The sequence below is a fragment of the Passer domesticus genome, chromosome 1, assembly GCF_036417665.1.
Source record: "Passer domesticus isolate bPasDom1 chromosome 1, bPasDom1.hap1, whole genome shotgun sequence".
In the NCBI taxonomy this organism is placed as follows: Eukaryota; Metazoa; Chordata; class Aves; order Passeriformes; family Passeridae; genus Passer; species Passer domesticus.
In genome coordinates this window covers 110319021-110335615 of record NC_087474.1, presented here as the reverse complement: position 1 = coordinate 110335615, position 16595 = coordinate 110319021, and positions in this window count along the sequence as shown.

Here is a 16595-nt window from a genome sequence, read left to right as displayed (position 1 = left end):
ATGGAAGCAAAACTCCTTGGTCAGGCTAATAAAGTTTTTCAAAAAAGGCACAGGCCAGTATCTTGCAGAGATATTTGTGCTAGCTGGGCATTCCCACATGGTAAAAGTCAGTGATCTTACTGCAAAGGACAATCTGGTTTATAATTTCTAGTGACTCAAAAATACAGAGCTAAGCCAGCAGGTTGGGAAACCTCTCAAGTTCACTGTCATTGCATTCAATAATGGCTCAATGAATTTACCAGTACAGGCAGAGCAAGCACTTTATTTTCCTAAAATGAACAGACACTTAAAAAATGTCTCTGGTTTTTGTACAATATCAGTATCATTCAGTGTGAATTGGCTCCTATGGCTCAACATGTAATATTGAAAAAAAAAATTGAAACCACCATGATCTAACTAAAACACACCTCTACATGAGCTTCCCAAAGCTCAATTTCAATCCTGGATACACTGAGTGATTTTTTCAAACACTAATCTATCTGCATCAGAAACTCCTATTTCACGCTTTTCAGTGAAATGCCTCTCAGAAAAAAAAAAAATTGCTCCCTCTCCCAGTGAAATATAAACTTTCACTTTGAAGATACATTTTCAAGCAATCTGCTTTAGACCTTTGCTATAAGAAAAGAATCATTCTATATGTAATACAATCGTGTACTACAAGCATTGTCTTTTAAAATCAGTTTTAGACTCTGTAAAATAGGAGGTAGTCTGTCTTCATGAACAGGAGCTATTCTGCTGAATGGTGCAGAATCACACCATGCACTGGAAGACTTCACTCTTTGTCTCCCTTCTCACTAAACACATGATTCTCCATCAGCTTACTCAACCAGTTTGCTTTTGTTATGCTAAACACTCACGCAAAGATTAAGGCTCAGATCCGTCCTATATTCCTGTGTGTTCCAACTGCACTCAATGCTATTTGCATGAGAAGCACTATTTGATTAAATTTTGGGCATGGCATTATGTGGCAAGTTTGCACAATAAAGCAGGGGCCTAGGCTTAATAAACAGAAGGGTTCTTCCTCTTCTATAGCCTAAGATCCTAAGGGAAAGACCACTCATGTGGAAAAAGCCTGTTAATGATTAAATTTTATTCTTAGAATTTTATCTAAGTTTTTTTCTCTAAGTAATGTTTTTCTCCTTGGGAGACAATGCGCTGGTAAATCACATTGTGTGTTCTTCTACTTGTAAATAAACAAATCATATTATATGCCAGGAGAGCACACCCAAAACCTCAAAACCAAGATGTTTTAGGATGGAGAATGTTACATATCTCTATGTGTAAGTAAAAGAAATGTATACAGTTTGCAGATGGAACAAGAAAGAAATAAAACTTGCCATAAATATAGCTCTCACATGAGTGTCTGCTGGTGGACTGGTACTGTAGGAAGAAAGTTCAGGTTCCACTTTTATAGGATGAGTAAATTTTCTCCATAGCAAGGCATTTTCAAGAGAACAGGCACACCTGCCTACACACAAATTATTGCAAAACTTTTCGCCTCCTCAGCAGTCATGAGATGCCCAAAGTCAACAGAACAGAAGACCTTGAAGTACCACAGAACTTTTCCTGAACAAACATCAGGAACTCTGGAAGGCAGCTTCATCCAGGCCCATCCTGACAGGCCTCCTGCAGTCTGCAGGGACAGCAGTACAAGAGGAAAATATTTGGTCATCTCAAATGCAGGAGACTCGCTCTATTTTCAGCAGCACCCTCTCCTTTCTCCTGCCAACAGCACAAACGTCCAGGTGCTTCTGAGGATCAGACCTGGCCTGAGCAGCCCTCAGTATCTTTATAACCCTTTGACCTTTTCTTCTGCCTTTTTTAAGCTCTGTTATTTCTGTGTCAAACACTCTCGTCCATCTGGGGATGGATAGATGGATGGATCTGCAACTGGTGACCTTCCGTTCATTGCCAAGGTGGAAAAAGCCAAAGGCCTCAGTTAGCAATGGACATTTGCCCACCAGTACTGCTTGCAATTATTTTCACATACCTGGATGAAATGTCCATAATCCACATTCTCCCTCTAAATACACAAGACTTTTGGATGAGTAAGCCGCACCCTGAAATCAGTGAAGCAACTGCATAATGTGCAGCTGATCTGGGGAGAATTACTGCTTCCTATGGCTATAAGGATTGTATAATATTTAAAAAGATAAATCCACAGAACAAGGCTTACATAACTTTTTTTTAAAATGTCTCTTTGTCTACCCCTTTGTTAATCTTGCCTTACACTGACTGCACTTTGTTGAGGATCTCACTCCCACTGTACCTGAAATAAAACATGATATGTCTTTTGGCAAGATCAAAGCTGGAAATTTGTAACAGGACAAGAGCCTGGGAAAACCCTTTAAGAAAATTTCCAGTACAAAAATTTCCAGTACAAAAATTCCAATGCAATAGCTTCTATTTAATCATTTTGGAATGCATATTTGACTAAGATTTACATGAACATATAATATTTCAAAATGGTATAGCTCTCAAACCAAAGTACAGTCTTAATAAGCAATAGTCAGCTTTGTTGTTGATTGTAGTGATGGGCAGTAGAAAATCTGCTGCTGCATTTACCAGGTTCTGCAAATGGGTTATACACGTGATAAAGGGGGGAATAAAACAAAAAAACAAATCTGCAGTAAAGCTCTGACCCAAAAAACCACACCTGCTCCTGCAGTTGTACCATCTCAAATCACCTTTATAAGAGCTCTTTGCACAAACTTTACCATCCCACAGCCTGCAAAGCTGCCCATCAGGGAGTTCTGGATTAGGACTGGCAAGTGAAAGAAGGTTACTTTTCTGGTGGGTTCAGTGTCAGGACTAAATGCTTTAACATCACTACTGCTTTTAAATTGTTTGGGACTTTTCAGCTTTGATGCCTGTATCTAGAAATTCTCCCCAGAAGTACTGTCCTTTCTCACAGCAGCTTTGCAGGGTTTAGCAACCTGACACATGCAGAGCATTTTAGGATGCACATTATACACAGCTTTATTATTAACAGCACTGAATGCTCACTTTTCCTACACAAAGGTACCAGGTCTCCTAAATAAAATAATTTTAGGCACTTTATGGAAATAAAATATTAATAGGGCATTAAAGGACTATTTTGGACTGTCTTTTATCTCTGCATGTACACAACGGTCAAGCACAGCTCCATTTAATTCTGCACCAGCCTAATTGCTGGGTACCTTCCACATCCATCTGTGTGCATTGTGGTGAGTACGTGCACTGAGGCCTTAATGAGCCTGACACCTGCTCCAATGAACAAATGGGCTAGAATTATCACTGCTAATATCATCCATACATTTAAGATGCTCTTAATTTAAAAGGAGTGCCAGTGCACTGGCAAATAAATGAACTGGTAAGATTACTCCAGCCAGGATGCATCTGCAGGAACAGTGCCATGTCCCCGGGACCATCCTCTGGCAACGCAGCTGGAGAGACTGCACCCACACACTCCAAGAGTGAGAGCCCTTGAAGCAGGATAGTCCTGTTGGGAATGCTCCTGCCAGAGATACTTAGGAATGGGGGGGTGGGGAATGCTAGCTAGCCTGGATCACCACCATGATAGGGAGTATTTTAAATCTATAATAGCATGAAAGACCAAATCCCACTGACGAGAATGTTCTCTGGCGTTGTTCTGTTCATTGTGACTTAATTACTAGTGAGCCCAGAACAGAAGTGTTACAGTGCACAGAGCAAGGCAAGACGCTTCAGTTCAGTGCCCTTTACACAAAAATGACACTTTGTGTTTTCCATACCATTAATAGAATCCTTATGCAATTTTCTGCTCCCAGAAAGATTTGACTATTAAGTAGATTATACTCTGAGTAACTATAGATACTACTGAGTCAAGCATCTCAAACTGCCTCCCACAGCCAGAAGAGTTGTTATGGTTGTGTTTATGGTGACATTTCAGAAAAAAAATAATGCAGGGAAATAATCAACAGAAGCCCAGATACAACAGGATCATAAAAACCTGCCTCATACTCAGTATGTAAATGTTCTTCCTCAATCTTGTTTTCATGTATGTTACTCTAGTATTTAGCCGGCATTCCTCATGGCTTTTTTCCAAGGCCTGAAAGAACACAGCTTCCAGTAAAAGGTTTTTGTAAAGCAGATTTTGTGGCACTCAGATAATACTCTGTTCTTACCAGCAAGTTACTCCCGATTGCCCTCATTACCCTCAGCTACCAAGACTGTGAAATTCTACCTCCACAAGAGTCCACCTTCTGTCCCTGTTTGCACAGGTAGAAAGGCCCCAGCTGGTAGTTTTAGCTCAGTTCTTGATTATTTTACGTTCCTCTTTCCAGTCATTCCCCCTTTGAAAGCCATGTTCCTGGATTCTACCATTTCATCCCTCCCTTGTGCTCTTCCATAAAATACAAGTGTCTCTTCCTCATAACTCCTCCTCACTCCTCTTCTGCTCTGCTTTCTGAGAGACAGTCCTTTATATCTATTGAATCATCCTCCGGGTTTCCTTCACCTCATCATTATATCAGCCATACCACTGATTGATAATGGGAAAAATTATTAATTTCCCACTAATGTTTGATCATTTTCTTCCACAGTGACTGTGCAGACCCACTCCAGGCACTTCCACCAGAAAATACCTCAACTAATACCAGAATAAAGACTGAGAGGGTCTGCTCCACACCTGGAAGGCTTTTTATATGAAAATAAGAAGATGCTATCAAATTCTTGTTGGTACATGCTCAAGTACAGAATGCATATAGAACCATACAGACACAGAATCAGAGAATCATTTAAGCTAGAAAAGACCTCTAACATCATCAAGTCTGACCATAAACATGGCACTGCTGTGGTCACCACTAAACCAAATTAGCATTTGCATAGAGGTTGGGTGATCTAACATCAAGGTCTCAGTATTTACAGATTTATGAGTCAGTCTTCACATACACACATTTGTATAATTTTAGGATTTAGTGCTCAATAACATTTCTTTTGAATTTTCCCTGAAAGCTTAGGATCAGTTAGAATGATGACACTCTGGGGAAAAAAGGAGTCAGAGCATGCTAAAATATAGGATAAAAAATTCCATGAAGAGATGGTGTGAACACTGCAACGTAAAGTCTGTCCTTCATAGAGGACCACAGAGAAATTTAACCTCTGTCAGTTTAAGCTTCTCTCTTTCCCTTAGTTGTAGCCTCCAGCCCAGGTGGAGACATCCCTGTTCCAGCACCACGAGCTAAACTGGAGACGTGGCAGCCCATTGCTTTTGCTCACAGTGTGTATGCTAATGGCTCAGCTGGATCAATTCCTTCATCTCACAGAATCCTGAAAGGTACTTGTTAGTGCCTCGTTCCATTAGGACAGCACCATTAAAATGCACAAGCCTTTCCTCCAGGGCTATGTATATATTATGTGGCTGGCCGGGGCACCAAGCTGGGATTTATTAGTATGCTGTGCACAATAAGTAGCAATCAATACTTCAGTCTTGGCACAGTTTAACTCTGCAGAACAGTCTGAAGATACAGTTCATGCCAAATAGCAGCATAGGATTTAGTGCAGTACAGATGTATCTGAAATATTTTAGTATGAAGAAGGGTTATGGAAAACATTTGGCAGTTTCTGTAGCATGCAGCAAATACTACATTATATACCATCTATAACAGTATAGCTGAGCATGTACAATGTACTAAAAAGATGTTGCATCCATTTCCTATAAGAAGTTTCATCTTTCTGTAAAAAACATAGTTGTTTTAAGTTTTGGGGGGTTTTTTTACAGTTTCCAGTTAGGCTAGATTTGTTTGGTTTGTAAACAAAATCCTGTTGGTGCTCAGATGAAATTATTTAATATTCTTGAGATAAGACAAAATTTCTTAAGCTCTTTGCAAGACGTTCCATTCAATAGTCTTCAATTTAAAATGTTCTTGCTAGAGTATCCATGAGAAAATTGTATTCTGGACTCCAAAACCCAAATGTTTCTGCTGCTTTCTATTGTGGCAGCAGAAGAAAGCTTTTTATTCCATTACCTGGCTTCCAGATGAGGTAGCATTTCAAGGACTGCCACTACCATGATGAAATCACCTCATGATCTCAGTCATTAAGCTAATGCAACACACAAAGCATACATGTTAGAGAAAAAACCAAACTTATCCCTTAGTGAGCACTCAGAAGGACTCATGTATTAAAGAGTAACCCTTTAAGGTTCATGGCTTCCTTAGTGGTACAAGCAGCTGTAAAGAGATCCACAACTGAGAGAAAAAAGTGCTTCCCCCTGGGCCATTAGGGGTGGAAGAAGACTCTGCTGACCATCACTGCATTCATTCAGACTTGAAATCCTGTTGGTTTCCTCAATCTTTCCAAGAATGTGAGCAACAGTGGAGTAAGTAACATTGTAAAATCCCAAGTAAATATGCAGATGGAAACTTGAGCAAGTATCTTATTTACCAGATTCTGTTACACCCAGTCACAATTCTCTAAATAAAGCTAATCCTTTTCACACCAGACCATTGCTAAATGCTAACAACAGGGGACCATGGAAGAAATATAATTCCTCATGTCCCCTTCTCCTTTGACTTACTGCATCCCTAAATGTGCTGCTCTCACTGTTGCATCACTTCACATATGAACAGGAAGGCTACAGGATCTGTAATCCTTTCCATGTCTGCTCTGGGAGTCATTGGGGCATTGGCAACACATTGACATCTGAAGGAGCAGAGACTGGTGACACATGCACCCAGGAAAGGCACTGAAAAGCAGCAGCTCACTGCCTAAATGATGTATTCCGTAGTGCTTTCTGGATGCACTACAAGGCACAGAAGCAGGCTTGTGTTTCTGAGGTATGAAATGAAGGTGATTATGGCATGGGGATACTTTATCAGGTCTTTTACTGTCTTCTCACTCATTGCAAAATTGTGTCAAAAATACTATTGGGCAACATCTGCTATGTAGGAAGTAGAAAGGTGCAGCTGTTGTAGCCAATGTGGGCAGATATGATGATATTTTAGGTAAAATTGGACTGGCATGGGTCTTTCTATTGATCTAGTGTTCTTTGCTGGTTTTAGTGTCAAATGCTTTGCAGTGTCCATTCAGGGTTGAATCCCCACACATGTGAAGACTATCAGAAGCTGAAAGCCTGTTGGAATGATACTTCATGGTTAAGAGCCTATATTTTACTTCCTTTCTGGCTTACAGGTGTAGCATACTGGCTGGAACAACAATGCCCCATGGTTGTAACTCCATTCAGTTTTGGTCTAAGGATGACTTTTCTTTCTACCACCACGAAAGAGTTGTATGATACAGACATTGGGATTCAGTGCTTCTAAATTAGAGTCATATTTGAAGCAATCTCCTATGGTATTTGCAGAAGGTTATGCTGTGTGATGGATTATGTTCTGGTTTATGTCAAGGTTTTATGGCTGTATAAAAGCCAATGAGAGGTGTAGAAAAAAATAGCTGAAAATTCATTGTCTAAAAGATGACATTCCTCAAAGCAGAGGACTGAATTATTTAATGCATAGTAAGTCAGCAGTATAGATGAGTGAATTCTTTATGGAAACCTAGGAAATAGCTTATCTTTGACCAGTTGTCAGTGCTTTTACTTGTTAAATTTCAGTGTGCAGTGTTCACTCTGCTTTCCAGAACATTCTGTCTCAAAATATTTTTTCTTGAGACCCTGTAACAAATAAAGTGGGGGATTTTAAAGGTGCTTGTTTGGGTTGTTTTCTTTTTTTTGACCATTAGATTAATTTATCATCAATACTAATATTCCCTAAATGCATTATCATGGTAATGATGTCTTATCTAATAGTGAAAGAAACTTTCACGTCTCTTACTGAAATAAGGGAAAAACCTCATTGCTGGGACGTCTTCCATTTCTCCATGTTAACTTAGGACAAATCATTACTACAGACAGTTTTTAAAAAGCTGTGATATAACCTAAGAGGCCCACTGGAACTCCAGTGGCATTGAGACAGATGCTGTTTCTGATTATTAAAGAGAGAAGGATTGCAACATCCACAAATGGAGTGCAACATATAATGGGTTGAAAAGACTTACACTAATAAGTAATAATGCATTTATATATACGTGCATGCATATGTGCCTGCACAGATCTGTTGGGGTAAATTCAGAAAAAAGGCATGAAAAAGCTCAGAGAGATGGAGGACCTCTGCCATGGAGACTTCCTGAGAGACCTGGGGTTGCTCAGCCTGGAGCAGAGAAGGCTCAGGGAAGACCTTACAGACTTTTGAGTACCTGAAGGGGGCCTACAAGAGACCAGGAGAGAGACTTTTTACAAAGGCAGGAAGTGATAGGACAAGGGGAAATGGCTGTAAACTGAAAAAAGGCAGGTTTAGACTGGATATTAGGAAGAAATTATTTACTGTGAAAGTGGTGAGCCACTGGCACAGGTGGGCCTGAGAAGCCTTGGATACTTCATCCCTGGAAATGCTCAAGAGAAACCCAGGTTGGATAAAACTTTGAGCAAACCTTTCCAATGGTAGGAGGGTTGGAATTAAATGATCTTTAAGGTCTCTTCCAACCTAAAACATTTTGTGATTCTATGATCCTCTTAAGCTTAAGACTAAAAGTTATTATCTTGGTTTCATTTCACCCTGAATACTAATGTTCCCCATCTAGTTGTCTGGAGACGTGTTCATTTTGGAGACTTTATTAACACACCTGTATTTTGTCAGAAGACTCAAGGAGAAAAGTCATTAAGTTGGAGTGTGGAAAAAAAGTAGCATGATAGAGGGATTCTTTTCAAGTGAAAATCCTCACTGCAAAATGACTATGCCTTTGAAGAAGCACAGAGTGACTTGCAGAGCCAGCTACTATTCTTCACTAATTACCAAGCAATGATACACTTCAGTAGCACAAATGTTCACTTTCAGTGCCTACTCAGTACCATTTTTAGCTCCATCTACTGAGGAAATGAAACCTATTCTGTATCATTGGGAGGTCTATCTCTTTGTCCAACTCAGCAATACTTGGCTGACTTAAATAAAATCTGACACTTAAAGGCTTAAATAGATAATGGGAGACAATTCAATTGCTCAGAAAAACATCTAGAGCTATTTTAGATGTCCACATGAATCCTCCATCTGCTCCACAGGAGTGCAGGTCTTCAATATATTTTGTATCTTAGCTCCAGTCCCACGTGCAAGCCTCTAGACTAGGATGGCAGTTCTAGGCAATGACATAAATGTCTAGGCACCAAAATCTTGTCCTAAATCCCAACCATTTTTTCTTAATCCATAGCCTGCTGAGCTAATAGTCACAGCATAAAGCTGAACATTTATCTGTCATATTTTCAGTGCCAGTTCAGAGCTGACCACAGCCAGGTACTGCTGTGGGTGGATGGGGAAGGGCCTGGAGATACTGTGGGGAGGCTTAAGATTAAGTGGAGAGGGAACTGCAGGAATGACAGGACGCTCATAAAAGGCTGTGATTATTGCAGTGAGGTCAAGGCTGGAAATTAAGCATGGTCTTAAAGAAAACCAGACTTCCTTACATCCACTGTTTCCCTTGTTTACTGTATAATAAATTGCTTATATGGCCACTCATTAATCTCTCCAGACACAAATAACCCAAAAGGCCCTGATTCATTTTCAGACTTTGCTAACCATCTTTCCTTATAGCTTACCAGTAATGGTTTCCTAATGGCTGCTGAAGAAGCCCCTGCAAGATTGTTCCCACCCCTGGACTTCAGCCAGGGCTGTTACCTGTGCTACACAGACTCACTTCTGAATATCCCTCTCTGGGATGATTACTGTAATGAAGTAGAATATTTGCCCAATTTAAACTGAACTAATATCCAAGGACCCATTTAACCCATTGTTCTGTCTGCCTGGTTCTAATAATGCACAGATTAACTCCCAGAGACTGAAGTGCTTTTTTAAATACCCCTGTAATTAATTGGCCATACCCCAAGATAAACAGACCTTAGAGCTTTGTCAAATATTTCTGGCCTGAATGTTGAATACTGCTGATGGAGGAAAGATTCAGATTTAGTTTATATTAAATGTCTCATTTGTGCCTTACTGGGTCAGCCATATGCATTGTGATGACATTAGAGAACCAAAGAAGTGAAACAGCTTTGTAAGTAACCATGATAAAAAGGATGGAAATGAGGACAGCAAACATCAGAACAACCACTCTGAGAGAGAGGAGACAGAAGTGTGACTTAAAGTGGACATATGGTCCTGTTCTACCCTAAAGTATTATACTGGCTTCCCTGGAAATAACAACAGCCCTGTACCCAAATTCAGATCCCAACATAAGCGACATTCATCATGGGAACAACCAAGAACTGAGACTATTTGAGATCTTTTCATCTTACGACCCTCTTGCTTCTTCTTTACAACACCTTGGAGCAAAAGAACCACTGGAGCATTTACACACCTCCATTACAACACATGAGTTCTTGGAGATCCCTTTTGGAGTCAGGGGTACCAGCAGTATTTTATTTACACTCTGCCATGGAAGGGCAGGCCTGTGATCCCTAATCTCCTAAAACACTGCAGAAAAGTCCCAGACATTACCTGTCTCAGCAGAGAGGTTTAAGTGCCTTCTGCATGTTTTGGTGATCTACTGGACATGGATGTAAGGGTGCTGTGTTACCCTCATTCATTGGCAAGCTAAATAACATCATAACAATATACTCCTTTTTGCATTTGGAAAACTTGGAATAATTTTTGACATTAGGCTGCTTAAGATTGCAAATTTACAAAATAATTTGTCTAATGTGGTATGTTTTACTAACAATATTTTAAAAAATAAGCCTGGCAAGCCTGGCAAGTTATGTAACAGAAATGCTTTCAATGCTTCTTGCTATCTGCAGTTTGCAGTTCCTCCTGGCATTACTGATGGCTAGTCCATCTCTTTCAAAGCCCCAGTGCATTAAATCATTTTGTAAATTAAAAATGTGCTATCCCAGCAGACAAAGAGTGGATAGGAGATCTCCCAGGTTAACGCCAAGCCCTCAAAAAGCTTTTGAAATCTCATTACTCAAGTATCTAATGGACAGAGTAACAGTGAATGCATTATGTTTGCTGAGTATTGTGTATAACTGACATACATCAACCCTCACTGTGTTAGTAAATGGGGTGGATAATCTGCCAGATTTTCATTCCCTTTAATACTCTTTTACATAATATAGGAAATTAATGTTTACATATTATACATATATGTATCTATATATGTGCATGTTCTTGCATTTATCGATATAATTTACGTATACACATATATACCACTTACATATATAGTCATATCTATAAATGTAGTTTAAGAGGACTGCCATTCTGTATGTTAGTGTAGTGGCCCAATAAGTTGAATGTGTGGCCAGAAAGCCTCTTTTTAACCACTTCACTTTATCCATTTCCTAAAGTAACATAAAACATATTCGTAGCAATCTCAACTTCTCCCTCATGTCTTCTCAAAAATCCAAAGCCACTTAATCATGAGTAGGGTTTAGATTCTTTAGTCTCTAATGAAGCACAAGCTGTAGCCTTATACAAACTACAGTGCTGAAAATCACTTTCTTCCTCACCCTTTCCTTTCTCTCTCTTCCCAAATAAAGACTGAATTCACACTGGTATCTTCTTGACTACAGACACCAATATAATCTCCCTCTCCAGCAAATCTCCCCATCCTTAAAAATTAAAAAAAAAATTCAGAACTTAAAAACACTTTACATAAGCTTTTACTTCAGTTATATATGGATTCAAATATTACAGCACATACACAATTATTACTTCCTAAGTTACATTTTCTTTCCAAGTGAGGAGGAAAATCACTCCAGCAAAAATTCTGCCCATTTCTGAAATAACACAGCAGCATTTAGCAGAATATACTAACCAGGAGAAAACTGCATATTCCATAAGTGCCTGGACACGGATATTCTGGAAAAAGCAATGCAAGCATTTTCAAAGGTACATTACACTCATCTCACTCTGTACTACCGAGCCAGTGTGACAAATGATCCCAACAAGGCAAAGAACATTGTCAAGCTCTCCCAACTTCCTTCTGACTTCTGCAGCCTTTTGGCTGCAGAATTTGATTTGAAAAATTGCCAAAAAAAAAAGTTCACCATCCAAACTTTTGCTGAGGATTGGCCATGAAACAACCTTACTTCAATCCCTTTCCTTCTATTTGTGTTTTATTTGCCTTGGGAAGCATGTGAGAGCTGCCCTCTGCTGTGCACCCACCCTGACTCAAAAGCCCCAGTCCCAGTGCTCCAGGCTGCCCATGGACAGCCAGGCTCAGCAAGGGGAAGCTGTGGCCTACGTGGAGAGGTGTGATTCAGATCTGGAAGCCTCTGACACAGAGCAGATGGGATCAGCATGGCATGAGGAAACCAGCCCAATGTAATGGCTGTAGGGAACTACTAAGTATTGCAAATTTTGGCTTTGCTCTGAAGGGAGAATGAACACGTCTATTTGCTACCTCTGTTCAGAGTGAAGGGGATCTCTGTGCAAGCAGACAGAGAGAGCAATTACATCAGTTACTGGCTAATATTTATTGGACAAAATTTAATAACATGATCTTGAGTTATAAAACTCATGACGTGATGTGTCATTAGGACTTCAGCTAATCAAATTCAAATTTCTCTCAGGAATCTGCCTCATGAGCCAGCAGTGGCGTGGTAAAGCAGCTCTCAGCAGCAGTGTGCCACAGTGCAGGACTGCCTCACCACCACTTCCACATCTTCTGTCCTGGAAGCAATAACTTGAGAGGCCCAAAACCCTTCAGCACCCCAGTTCAAGATGAGATAGACTTTTGGATCTATGGAAGACCTCATTCTAGACTATGCCAAGTATGGGGCACCACCATCTGCACATTTGTTTAACAAATGGTTTTGTACGCCTACCTCCTGGGGAGGCATATTGCACTACAAAAATAACCATGTTGTTGGTGTTTGCTGTGTGATTTATTTCTTCATAGAGAATTTCTTCTAAAAATTTTGACAAAATTTATTTCATTTCAAACTGGAACAAACCCAAATGTCAAAATAATTACATGGTTCTCTGAAGAGCACTTTTCTGGGTTTGGCTGGCTCTGATTAAGGTAAACTAAGAATGAATGTCCTCAAACTGTACATCCACGATTTATCTTCCAGCAAGGAATCAGTCTGTTCTGAAAAGCCCAAACAGACGTGCTGAGCAATTCAAGTTGCCTGAACAAAGAGATTAATCAAAAGCTGAACAAAATGTGTACATGGGAGCAGGCACAGCATTGTGGCTTGTGAGCTACATTATCCTGCAATCACAATGTGACAAGCGGGTCCTGTGGCCAGACTGCACTTTAGTTTGGGAAGTATTTTGCATAGTCTGGTTTGCATCTTTCTTTGGGACTAACCAAAAGAAGATGGAGGACAGCCTTTGAAAGGCAGACACATTGATTTGTCATACTATTCAGGTGTCAGATTTCTAATTCAATGGGGAATTTAATTTACTTTAAAAATCCTAAGATTAATTCCCTTTGTTTACTCACTCCTTCAGATCCAGTTCTTGCAACACTTCATTCTTCTTACGTGTTTTTGAAAGCCATATGCATTCTTACTGGGAACAAGAATCATCTTAAATTCCTGAGGGACTGGGTGGCTCACCAAGATTTCTTTATGACTAATGAATTGTTTTCACTCCTTCAAACCTTCATCATTAAGGCCATTGTTTCCCCAAGGAGATGTCCTTGCATATTCAAAAACTGAACTACATTCTTCCCATGTACTTTGTGGCAGATGCAGCTGAGTTCTGAACACCTGTGGAGACTCAGCTCCTCTGTGAGCTGGTATCGGCCATTAGTTGGCAAGCTCTAAGGATAATGTCTGCTCTCATAACTGCACTCTTATTCCTTTCTTCCTGATCTCATTCTGCAAAGTTTATGGCAGGGTTGTATAATTTTTTTAAAAATACCTATGATTTCTCTCCACTAGGAACATGGTGAAATATGCTTATGAAACTGCAAATTGTGACAAAATGAGATTTCTGGATCCTTGTCTCACCCTTCCTCTATTCATCTGTCTCTGAACTCTCTGTGTAGCCTCACCATTCCCACATATTTTAAAGGAACAAACTTCTGGGGGAGGAGTGACAGTGTTAATCACAAAGGTAAAACCAGTCTTTTCTTTTCTGTTCCCTCAGAAATTCTGTTTCCTTTCAACACAGAAAGTTTTCTGTTTATATTTGTTGGGGTGAGGAAGTTAGTGGATATTCAGGCTCATGCAAGTCTTGAGTAATGGCAAGTGAGAGAAAATGTTTTTCTTTTCTTCCGGTTTTACTTGAGCTTCTGTAAAGAGGGAACACAGCCCTTTACTCTGAAAGAAACCCTGCCTGTTTGATGAGATGGCCACAGTAAATGACAGAATGAGATCTGTCTGACCTTTGTGTGTGACAAATTTAACTGATAGCTATAGAAGAATTTTTAAAGTGCCAGGAGAGGAAATGGTTCCCATGTATGTAGGTGTTATACCAGCTGCTCACATAGTCTAGCACCTGGTGGCTGTTACTGGTTGTTTTTGACAACTGTGCTTAAAAGACTCCTCCCTTAACCTTCTTAAAGGTTTTCCCCTTTCTCCACTGAAGAAACCTGTGGGCTTGTACAGCTTCACAACCTGACTTAAATGGCCAGGGCATGGCCTGAAGAAATCCCTGTCTTCTGTATGCAGCAGCCCAGATGAGTGCCATTAGAGCAGTCAGGAGGAACTCCTCAGCTTCTCTTCATTTCACCAACTCCTGCCCATCCAAATCCTTCTCCCCTTCTGTAGAGACAGCTCTGCCTAGTTGGTTTCTCTGACACTGCCCTCCAGATTAAGGTCTTGTCATAAATACACCTGGGAACTGAGACAAAAATTCCTTTGGGCCTTTTTGGTCTCAGCATATGCTTCTGCAAGCCCATCCTCTGCCAGGAAAAGAGGAGGTGTGCCTGACCCCAGGAGAAGATTGGTTGCTGGCAGGACCCAGAGAGACTGATCAGAGTTTCTGATCTCAGCTAACAGATTTGAGGGGGGATATGACTGTATATTTTAGCATATTCAATCTGTTAATCATTAGTGATAGGGGATCAATAGTGTCCTTTCCCAGGGAACAGAAGGGTGAAATCTGTCTTCTTTGAGGATTTTGCAGGGTAAGATGCTGGCTGACAGCTAAGTACAAAAGGGACTATTAAATGAAGCTTGCGTGGGTTTGGGAGAGGAGAGGGCAGAAAGAATCTTCATCAGCATTTATTCCTCCTTCTTTCTTGCCATTGACCCAGCTCTTTAACTACACACAAACATGCACAGCTATTGCACAATGCTGCTGGGGGTGTTTTCAGTGTGGTGGCTGGCAGCAGCCTTGATCTTAGCTTCTTGTCACTGTATTCGTAACTCAGGTCTAAAGAACATTGGCGACACCAGGCAGGATTTTTACAGAAGTCAAGGGCAAAAGCAGCTGAGTCCCCTTCAAGACACTGAAAATATAATGAATGTCAGAATCATACCGTGGCTGTTCAGAAATTGGTGCCATTAGCAGGAAAAAGCACATACTAATCAATAAGTGTTGGCACTTAATGGCTCTGAAGTATTGGTGGGTTGGCAATTTACATCTACTCACAGCACTGCACCGAGTCACAACAATTTACTGTCTGCTCTCCTGCTGAAACCCACCGATATAGATTGTCTGACTGGCACTTGCTAATTCCTCCTTCCAGTCTCATAAATTACTCTGTCTAGAAATCAATAAATCTTGTATGGGAATGGGTAAGGAAGCAGGGTGCTGTTTAATTAATAGCTAATTTTCACAAGGTAACATCACGATTTCCTCACCAGATTTTTTTATGCAACTCTACAGATTTAGTCAGAAGAGCTCTCAAGATACATGCACGTCCTTCTGAACTTCCAGAGATCATTTTTCACTTAATTCAGTCTTTTCTGAGGTTCTTGTGCTTCCCATATCTCTTGAGATCAAGCTTCCTTCCTTTATGAGCAGGATGTGCTAAACTCACAGCGCTCCATAACCTACCCAAATTCCAGGCTGGGAGCCCACCCTGGGGCAGCCCAGTGCCTGCCCTGTGCTTGCACAGGAGAAGGCAGAGCCCATCCCAGCAGGGGACTGGCTCTGCACTGCAGATTGCTCTGGTGGCCTTACACAGAGGCAAAATCCACCAGTGGTGAATTTCAACTTCTCCCACTGAAAACTTCACTCATGGGTTCCAGCTAGCCCACTTCTGAAGAGATGGGACTACTTTCTTTTAAGGAAACTTCCCAGAAAAAGGGCATTTTACAGAGAATTCCCATAAGTTACCACAATTTCTCCCCTAGTTGTGAAGCAAATCAGCAACGGACCCTCAGCAACAGAGAGCAACCAAATAATAATAATAATAAAAATAAAAAGGATTCCTACACAACTGAAAAAGCATTAATGTTCTTCACTGAGAAAATTTTCATATTGACATGGGCTACTTATACAAAAAGATTAATGGAAGGTTCACTGAGTCTCTTACTAATATGAGACAAAGTACAGGATATGTTCACTCACACTTATACTCCAGTATAAAATGGAAATGGGAGAATCACAACACCATTCTGAAATGTAGTGTTTGACACCCTACCTTCTCTTGCTCATCATTGTAAAAAAACACCATAAAAATAATATTTT